The sequence below is a fragment of the Echinops telfairi genome, unplaced genomic scaffold, assembly GCF_000313985.2.
Source record: "Echinops telfairi isolate 266 unplaced genomic scaffold, ASM31398v2 ScPeMD7_4;HRSCAF=17, whole genome shotgun sequence".
In the NCBI taxonomy this organism is placed as follows: domain Eukaryota; kingdom Metazoa; phylum Chordata; class Mammalia; order Afrosoricida; family Tenrecidae; genus Echinops; species Echinops telfairi.
In genome coordinates this window covers 47046400-47056971 of record NW_022103900.1, presented here as the reverse complement: position 1 = coordinate 47056971, position 10572 = coordinate 47046400, and the positions used below count along the sequence as shown (strand labels likewise).

Here is a 10572-nt window from a genome sequence, read left to right as displayed (position 1 = left end):
AGGTAGGTTCCTTTGAGGTAAAGGTCTGACACTCCTCTGCCTTCAACCTTCTTATCAATGGTGACACCAGCTGTATCTCCCATGATATGCTCTACTCCAATGCTGGTTTCATGTTTCCCTTGCAATGGCCACATATTATTCAGAGATGATATGAGTGATGACGAGGCTCCTTAGGAATGTTACATTGCAACAAGTCAGGCCCAGACATGCCCAGAATATAGTTCTTCAGGTTAGGAGTGTCTCTCTGTAATTTTGAACCTCTCAGCCAGGCAGCTCCTAGACCTCTGTCCTACTCATCTGAATGTTACATAGCTCATTTAGCACTGATGAGATATGCTCAGAGTGCCACCATAAATCTTAGCGAAAGGGTGGTCAGCTTTAGTTTTGTGGGTCACAAAACCTAGTTCCCTGAATTAAATGTAGGGATGTTAACCTCCTTCGCAAAAGCACTTAGCTTTTCTCCTTTCTTGAAGGAGATAAGTCCACTATTCTGTCTGCTGCTGCTGCTGCTGCTGCTGCTGCTGCTGCTGATGTCGCCCCTGAACTGCGAAGTGTAAGTGTCACATTGTTCCTCAAAGTTGGTCAAGAATAAACTGAAGGGCTCTGGTGGTGGAATGGTTATACATTGAGCTCTTAACTGAAAGAATAACCAACTCTACACGCTGTTGAGTTCCCATAAGGGAGTGGAAACCTACCCACTCTTGAGTACCCATTTATAAGGGAGTGGGTCACAGTTTAGTCAACACAGACCTTATCTGAGCACCACTTACTCATATGAACAATGCCATAGGGTTAGGTTTCTGTATTAGTCTGGGTATTTTAGAAAAACAAATCCACAGAAACTCATGTATAAGAGAGTTTTATATAAAAGTTAAGTGCACATCAAGAAAACATCCCAACCTAGTGCTACCCAAGCCCACAAGTCCAACATTAACCCATTAACCCATATGTCCAACACCAGTCCACAAAGTCCTCCTCCATCTCACAAAACAGATGCAATAACGCCAACTGCAGGAGAAAAGCCGAGTCAATGAATGTGTAAGCATCTCAGTGCTGGCAGGGGTCTCCACACAGGTGCTCCTGCACCCAGGGCTGCATTGGGGTAGGTCCATGTGGCTTTTCATCAAAGATTCCTTGCAGGAAGTGAGCCTTGCAAGCTAAAGCAGGGAACTGGCTAAGGCAGCTTCACCCTGTTTCAACCATCAGAAAGCAAGAGACCTGAGAACTCAAATGGCGAGGCTCGCCAAATCATTATCCCTCCAACATGCAATTAACCCCACCTGTGTTTATCAGCCAGGTTGGCACAATAAACTAACTACCTCCGTTTCTGTGGGGGTTTGCCTCGGTTCTTGCTTCCCAATGCTGAAAGACTCCACACGGCAGAAGCACTTTTCTAAATCCAAGTAACTTTTATAAGGGAAAGGGAAGTTTCAGGTCTGACAGTCTCAGACAGTACACGCTATCTCTGGAAAGTGTGCAAGGCTGCATGGCAGGAGAAATGGGAAAGTTCACGACTGAAAATGGCCATTTCAGGGGAGTGTGGAAAAACACATGGAAGGAATGCTGGATCAAGAGAAGAGAGAAAAGGTCCATCAGCTACCAGCTCCTGGCTTTTAGCTCTGTCTTCTGGATCAAGGTGGTTCAGTGTACCGAGATCTCAGGGTCCAAAGAACATGATTGCACCTGGCTCTTCTCTCCTGATAGTAGTGAAGCTCCTGGTAGTGGACACCCCAGTCCCAGCAACTGAGATGGTTCATTTTATATACACAATTGTTGTTGTTTTAAATTCACTAGGATAAAGCCAGTGGCTTGATGTTTTGTGCTCAATTCTTTCTAGAATTTACATCACTTTGCTTGCCAAGATTTACATATAACGGCTAGTAGGAAAATCTGTCTGTAAAGAGAGACAGAGTAAACATTTACATTTGATCAAGCTAAGAAAAGAAAATTGAACTTAGAGAAAGATGATGCATAACAAGTAAAAGGTAGTTTAGGATTCTGGAATTATAGTCTAAGCACATCTTTAAACCCCACGTATAAAAAGCGTATAACAGTCCTGGGCTGACCCTATTGTTGAACTCTGTAATACACTTTCTATTTTTTCAGAGTAGAAAAGTTCTCTGTTTTGGGCAAACTCTCCAGCTCGTTCAATAAAAAAAATATTCATTTAAAAAGAATTTCCAGATTTGCAATACATCACTGGTGAAAAAGCACTCAAGAAAGAATTCCTCAACTCATTTGGCCTCATTAGTTTTATTTTTTCCTTTACGGGTGGAAAAAATGGATCTTTCTAAGAAAAACCACATTCGTGCATGACAGCCAGTTGAGCTCCAAGGTCAAAAGATGCGTTTGTACCACTTCTGTGTGTCCCTCTTCATGCGCTCTTTGTCATGCTTGCGTCACAGGCAGGACAGAAAAAGAGAACCTGCCCTGGTCAAAAAGAAAGCAAAAAAAAGATTGAAAGCATTCATACCTAGACTTGAGAACAGCTGTAGCGAATGCCCTTTACTAATGTTCAATGGAACTCTCTGCTGAGAATTAGAGTTATAGTTGCATTCCAAAGGAAATTGTATTGGCTACGGATTGATCCAATATCGTAAAGTTGTATGAGCATGGTTCGGGGTGAGGGGAGAGAGGAAAGGAAGCAGGAGAAAATATCTCAAGGAAGAGTCTACAAAAAGGTTAATGATTTCCACAAATGACTGAAGGGAACTCAGACAGATAAGCCTAAAGCTAATGTCACCAAACACCAATATTCCTGTCAAGCTTTAAGGTCCCGGGGACTACTTGTGCAATTTCAATTTTAGCTCCTGTGCCCTTGTTCTTGCTGCGGCTCAGTACAAAGTAAAGGACAAGGGTCAAAATAGGAATGAAATGAAATGAAAAGCAAAAGCAGAAACCTTTGAGTGTCTCCTGTCCTAACTTCACTTTTGAGAATTTCTCTCTTCAGGTAGTTGACACACTTACCTTTAGAATGAAATTGCTTTTAGCATTCAGAAAAGGAGGCTGTAGTGGCAAAGGATTACTTATTTTTTAAGTCCCTGATTTAAATATCAGGACCACTCATTGTATGCAGATTTTTAAGAGCTGATGCTTTGTAAACCTGGAGAAGCTGAACACACACACACACACACACATCTCTAATTGATTAGATATGGATGAGCATATGTAAAAAGCAATCAACAGTTGCCATCAAATTGATTCCAATTCATGGCAATCCCATGTGTATAGAACAGAACTGAACCCCACAGCGTTGGGGTTTCCCCTGGATGGTTTTCCAGAAATGTATCACCAGGCCTGACCCCATACAATGACATGTGATCCAAAGCTAGGTATTTTCAATTGCCTTATATGCACATGAAAGTTAGATACTGAATAAAGGCTATGAACGCAGAATCAATGCATTTGCTTTGTGGTGCTGGCGAGGACTAGCCGAAGTTCCCGAACTACTAAAAGGACCAGCCATTCTTTATTGGAAGCGGTACAGGCGAGTGCCCCTTAGGGCAAGGATAGTGAGATTTGTCTTACAGACTTGGGACATGTGGTCAGGGGAGACCAGTCCCTGGAGCAGGACATCATGCTTGGTGAAGTAGCAGGGCAGAAAGAAAGAGGAAGGTCCTCAAGGAAGTGGATTGGCATGTGGCTCTAACAACGGGCTCAACCATAGGTACAATTGCGAGGATGGCCCCGGACTGAGTGGTGGTTCCTTCTGCTGTGCACAGGGTCGCTACGGGCACCTAACAACAACGTCACCAGGCCTTTCTTCTGAGACACACTGGAATGACTCAAGGAGACTAACTTCTGGTTAGCAGCAAGCACATGAGCTGTTCGCATCACCCAGGGTCATGTTTTAAAGATTGCAATCCTACATGTGGGTGTCAACTATTCCCTTCTTTTCTCTTTAGGTCAGGTGGACTTCAGCCCTCATGGGTTTAAACTAATCTTTTGCAAACTGTTTTTTACTCGGCAGCCCAAAGTGCTTTATACAAAACTTAACTGATGCCCTGTGGTTGCTGGGTGCTGTTGTTCAAGTACAGCTTTCCAGTCAATGGCCATGGGCCAGAGCAACACTGTGATGTCTGCATGGGGGCTGTTCCTTTTCAGCAGCCTCCATAGCCCGGTCACTGGTACATGGAACAAACAAAACTTAACTGTTAGTGTGTATGACACTTAATTGCTCCTTTACTCATTCCGTAGCCTGGCCTTTCTGTAGTAGGATATGTCATCCAACCAGCATGAGGCCAACCCCAATGCTCCTGGGTTAATCCTGACTCATTGTCACCCTCTAGGGCAGAGCAGAAAGACCCTATAGAATTTCCAAAGCTATCCATCTTTACTGAAGCAGGTTGTTGCTTCTTTCTTTCAGAGTAGCTATTGGATTTGAACTCCTGGCCTTTCTTTCAGTTAGCAACTGTGTTATTTAACCACAGTGCCACCTGAGTTTCTCCAACTGAGACCAGGGGCTCTAAAAACTCCCCGAAACACCTCTGCAACAGCTCTCAGAGAGATGTTAGGGGTACCAGCACTTTCTGGTGGATGAAATGCTGGTTTTACTTCTCTTTTTCTTTCTATTAAAATATCATTTTGATCCTGTTTTGAATTTCTGTAACTCCCCTTCTTCACCTCTGGATAAGTAAGCATTTCCCATGGTTTCTACGCAGCTAGGTTCCCAATACCTGTAAACAACCTGACTTCCCAGAGCTTGCAGAATTATTCAGAATATTCACTCCCCAGAGAGAACTTGAAACCTAGCCATCTCTTATCATTCGCGTTTATTGTTACTGACCCAGGAAAAGGCTCCACGAGTAACACGCTCCGGTGGTATGCTCTGAAAAGGAGGTGCTGTGTGTATAACAAAATATACACGTTTCTGCTTTCCCTCTCTTGATTCACTCGGGATCTTGCCCTATCTCAGACATTGCTTTTGTACCAAGTGAAAACGATGGAAGGGAGAAAATCAGCACAGCCCCTCTCCTGAATCAGAATAAAGGACTGCTTGATGCCAATGAGGTGGGTGGTCTTAAGGGTTGACGAAGATGAACCAGGAAAGAATAAACATGCTTAAAATAAAAGTGTGAACTGGGATTGGTTGGCACTCACGTTTTCATAAATAGTCATAAATGCTTAAAATATATGGGGGGAAAATCCAAGGTTTAATGAAGGGAAACCTAAATATAATCAAATTCTTAGGATGCATTCTCTTAGAAGAGAAAAGCTGAAACATCTCCTTTGACCCATGGTTCTTTTTTTCTTCTAACAAAGTTACATATATTTAATTTGGAAAAAGACTCCGACTTTGATCAGAAACTTCTGCTATTTTGTGATATTAAGAAATGATGAAAGCATACTGGTCATAAGCAGTATTTTAAAGAGCGGTTTGTTGCTGTGCTAAGGGTCTTCCCTTAAAAGAGAGAGAGAGTCTTGATTTGAAATAATGGAGACTCAGGGGCAGACTCTGCCGGCCTCCCAGCAGAGTGTCAGTGACCCAGGAGCTGGACAGAGATCAAGCCCAACTCTGTTACTTATTGATCAGTCACTCCGGCCAACTTGTTTTATGTTTCAATCCTCGTCTTCTCATCCAAAAAGACACTGAAAGTGAAGTGGCTTCTATTTCATACAGGTCTAACCATGAGAAGAACTAACACCCGAAGCACATAGTATCAGTTGCACAGTGAGTACATAATGAAAAGCCAATCATCATGATTATTTCTTAAAAATAATGATTAAACCTCCTATTATAGTCTAATCAATCAAGAAATATTGATTACAGGGAAGAAAAGAACAAACACTCCTACTGGGTTTTATATTGTCTTTAGAATGGTTGCTTATCCTTTTTGCTTTAGTTTATACCTTTCTTTCATTGTTAACCAACAGGCAGAAAGGTTGAATCTGACCAGAGGTTTCTGAGAAGAAACCTTATGGAAACGTTTGTGCCACACATGGGAATGAACTTGACAGCAACTGGTTTGACTGTTGCTTTACTCCTGGCACTACTGTCTGTTTATGGTGATGATCGCATTCATGCTTCAATGACCTTATTAAAATGTTACCTTTCCTGGTGAGTTCAGAAGAAGGAGAACGTACTCCCCAGATTGCAAGTGTCTGTCCCATCCAGTACAGTGTTTCCTCTCACCTGTAGCATTGATGTTCATTCCATGCCCTGAAAATCTGTGATTATTTTTCTTGAGGCCAGGAGTTATACATATACCCCATTGGCATATTTGTCCCCAAACCATCACTTATATATTATTATTATATAAGATTTAAGAGATAAATTCTGATAATTATTTAATAATGGATCACAAAATCGAAAGGCAATGTCTGCCTAAAATGAAACATTGAACTCAATTGTTGAATCAAAATTGTTACTGTTAATGATTAATTATCTTTATGTAATTACTATATATAAATCTTTATATTATTCATGTTTTATACTACTTATAAACACCTCTTGTAGAACCCAAACAAAAAGAGTATGGCTTATTCAAGTGTGTGTGTGTGTGTGTGTGTGTGTGTGTGTGTGTGTACTCAGAAATGAACACTTTGGAAGAATGAGTGTACATTTGACATTAATGATACTACAAAAAACACCAAGTCTGAATTTACTGGCCAGATTTACAAAGGACATGCCTCAGAAAGAATAAAAACTTAGAGACACACACTTGAGGGATCAGAATATAAGTGCATGGTTCTTACATGAAAAGAAATGGGAAAAGATATGTGGGAAATCTAGCATATGTCTCACATAAGGTTAGGGCAAACCGAAGATTGAACCCTAGACATAAAAGCAGGAAACCACGATCCATGGGAAAGCTAAACCAGAGCTGTAGACCAGTATTGGACAAATATGGTTAGGATGCAGCCACCAGTGTCATCCCCACCCTGCTGTGGACAGCACCACTCTCGATACCAGCCTATAGTCAACTTTCAACTTCATGTGCTACTCCAGGATGTATCAAAACTCTTTAGTAGAAGGATACTTTTGGTTAAATCAGTACAGGCCTCTATTCAAGCTCCCAGGTTTATAAAAGCAGAGATCCCCTCTGGATGTACATGAAGAAAGAGTCTTTAGGAATAAGATAGAAGTTATGAGACTGTGAAAGGACTGAATGTTTCTACAATCCATTCTTCCTACTTCTCCAACACTCATGTAAACCCTTCGTCTCATACTTAAACCTTAAGAGAACACTTCCTATAGTCTAACATAATAAGACTGACCCTTCTTTAGTACTACCGAAATCACATTGATTCCATCTCTGAAAGGGAATGGAGCTTTCTCAATCAATTCAAAGTCCAGAGGCTCTGCCTGGAGGCCCTTTTATATCAAGTTCACCATTCTGCTTCTATCAAATGCATTTTTTTAAAAACACCAAAGTTCGCAAGTAGTGCAGTCGGGGCACGGAGCTCTGCGAATGATAAGATTGGGTAGCTTAGGTCCCTTTACCACCTGTGAATCAACGTGTAAGTTGGCTTGTTTTAAAAGAGCGTATTTAATAATTTAGTACACACCTGCTCTGTGTGTGTGATAATATATGCGCATGGCAGTCAGAGGTATGGGAAAAGGGGAACAGGGCAGGGACTGGGCTGAGAGCGAGGTTAAAGGTCCAAAATGGAAGATTATCGTCTCAGAGAAAAGATCACAGCCAACTAGCCTGAGACAGGAAGGGCAGAACTACCCAAGTGGGAATGCAAAGTGTGCTTTTTCTTTTTTTGAGAGAACGCTGGGACATTGTTTCTCTAGATAGCGACAGCCTCTGGGCATCGACAAGCAAATACCTGCTGTTTCCTTCAATATCTCTGTTATCAGAAGAAGAAACTTGGGAAAGAAGTTGGGAAGAATGCATATGAGAGAGGAAAAACTGGAGGTTTCAAGATAATTACTTGTCTTTTGCTGCTTATGACAATGAAGAAGAGGTTCAGAAAATAATGACGGTGACGCCACATTGGCTTTCCAACGTGACTTGTGCTCTTTTGTCAAACATGAACCTGGAAGCACACAGTCCCCTGCTTAATCCATTTAACGCAGCATAGTCCCTCATTCCATATCTGTATATGTATGGTGTGTGTGTGATGTTGTTACTCATTTAGGAATTATTATTTGCATACGTATTTATTTTAACTCTTAAATTATGAACAATTACCATATCGCAAACTCTACTTGATTTTTAAAAAAATCCAAAGATAAGCACATTGGAGCAGAGCAGGAAAAGTAATATTTAATTGGCCCTACAAAGAATGAGGAGGGTACCTGATGTGCTTAGGGGCTGTCTGCTCGCTTGCAGTGGTCAGAGCACAAGGCATGTATAATATTTAAAGAATAGATTTAACTAGTTTGAGAATGACCTTAAATTCTGTCAGTGTATTAAGACTGAATGTTATAGACAATGGAGGGAAAAATTGTCCTTTAGCTTGGGAGTTGTGATAGGTTTGTTTCTCAGATAAATCAATCACAAAGAGGTGGGGAAACTTAATTAGAGGGCCCAAGAGACTAGAGCAGACAAATTACTAAAAGATCATTGGAAAAATACGGACAGACCCAGTTCAGATTAATTAAGGCTGGGCCTATACAAAAATGAGGTGAAAGTATGGATTTGAAAATCATGATGGTGGCCATATTGAATGGTTTAGTGATTACATATGAAGAGTAGGATAATAGATGCCCTGAAGCTAACTCTAACTTGTTCTATTTTGAGTAGTTGTCTATAGAGTAAAACTAATATTAGTTTGTTTTAGAGGCATTTAAGGCTTGACATTTCAGAGTGAGCATGACTCAATATTGCCTGAATTGCCAGAGTGGTTGCCAGGACAATGCTCATGAACTCCATCCCCAGTGGCGGAGAGCACTCATTTCTGGACTCATTGGATCATCAGAATCACGAGTGTGAGTGGGGAAAGGGTGGGGTTTTCCAGCCTTGCTAATATGATTTTTTTTTAATCCTCTACATGTAAGCTCCACAAGTGATTTGGAAAGTGTAGCCAGGTTCTGAACTAGGATGCTGACGTACACCACTTTAGGAATGCCAATCACAAGTCTTTTTCAATGGCATTTCTGGTACAACGAGAACACTATACACCCATGTTTAAAAAGCTGGGTGCTAAAATGACCTGAGAGGGCTGCAAAAGCAGATACTTGCACTTTGCCCTGGATTATGACTGTATTACTGCTGGGTTTTAATGTCCAGGGGAGCGCTGAGCCCTTTTCCCCCATGAAAAGGACTAAAGTTTGAGAACCTATGATGTCAAGGTAGTAAACAGTTGACCTGCTTGTGATGAAATAAGAATATTTCTTATTGAAAAACTAAGCCAAACACTTTGTGAATGGGCCATCATGTGCATTATAAACAGAAAATATTAAAGTAATAAAAGCATAGATGTTTCTAGGATTGTCCACTGGGCATTCCACAAGGTATTGAAGTAATAGTAGTAACCAAAGTTCTGCTGTACAAATGAAATATACTTTGAAGGCTAGAGATCAGTGAGTGAAAGAACTATGTTTGTTTCACTTATATATCCCCAGCATCTGGCACAGAGTGTGGGGTATTTTATACATTTATTAAATTCCCACCATTGAGTTGAGTAATTTATTCTACACTCATTGCCAAGATCCATGTTTGTACCCATTCCATAGAATGCTGAAATTATCAAGCAATATCTTTAATATCATTAATGCAAGTAAACTTTTACTGAAGATCATTAACAATGGTTGTAGCAGTAAATGAACAGGGAGTTGCCAGAATTTCAAACTGAATTCAGAAGAGGATGTCTCACAATGGAGTTCATTGCTGATGACAGATGGATCCTGGCTGGAAGCAGAAAAATTCCAGAAAGGTGTTTACTTGTGTTTTATTGATAATACATAGGCATTCAACTGTGTAGATCATAACAAACTATGAATAGCATTGAAAATAATTGGAATTCCAGAACATTTCCTTTTACATGGACTGAGAGGCAGCCCTACTAACTTGCTGTAAAAGTAGGAAAGGTGTGAATTGGTGTTGTATCCTTTCACCATATTTATTCAGTCTATATGGTGAGAAAATAATTGAGAAGCTGGGGGATATGAAGGGAAATGTGGCATCAGGATGGGAGGAAGATGTATTAACAACCTGTAATGCAGAAAGATAGTGGCAAAGAAAACAGTCTATAAACAATGGATACATTTGTTATCTGTGCCTCTCTAGTATTATTTTCCTCTTTTATGGCATCATGACACTATTTCAAGAATGATGAGTCTACTTGACATAAAATAAAATATTGGTGGGCAAAATCAGAAACAAGTACTGTATATACTTGTGTATAAGCCACATTTTTCAACACATTTTCTATGCAGTGTTTGTGGTAAAATTAAGTGTCTTGGCTGATATTTGGGTCGGCTTATACTCAAGTATTGTGTTAGTCTGGGTACATTAGAGAAACAAATCCACAGAAAGTCATATAAGAGAGAGTTTTATATAAAGGGTAGGTGCCCAACAAGAAAACATCACAACCCAGTGCTGCCCAAGCCCACAAATCCAACATTAGCCCATATGTCCGACACCACTTCACAAAGTCCTCTTCCATCTCATAAAACAC

The 10572-nt window shown here is 40.6% G+C and overlaps 1 non-coding gene across 1 annotated transcript; it reads left to right on the top strand.

The window, feature by feature from the left end:
• Positions 1 to 4001: 4001 nt before the first annotated feature.
• Positions 4002 to 4135, top strand: LOC115872957. Its single transcript, XR_004048152.1, has one exon. It is a non-coding gene; the product is annotated as a small nucleolar RNA SNORA84 (small nucleolar RNA).
• Positions 4136 to 10572: the final 6437 nt, after the last annotated feature.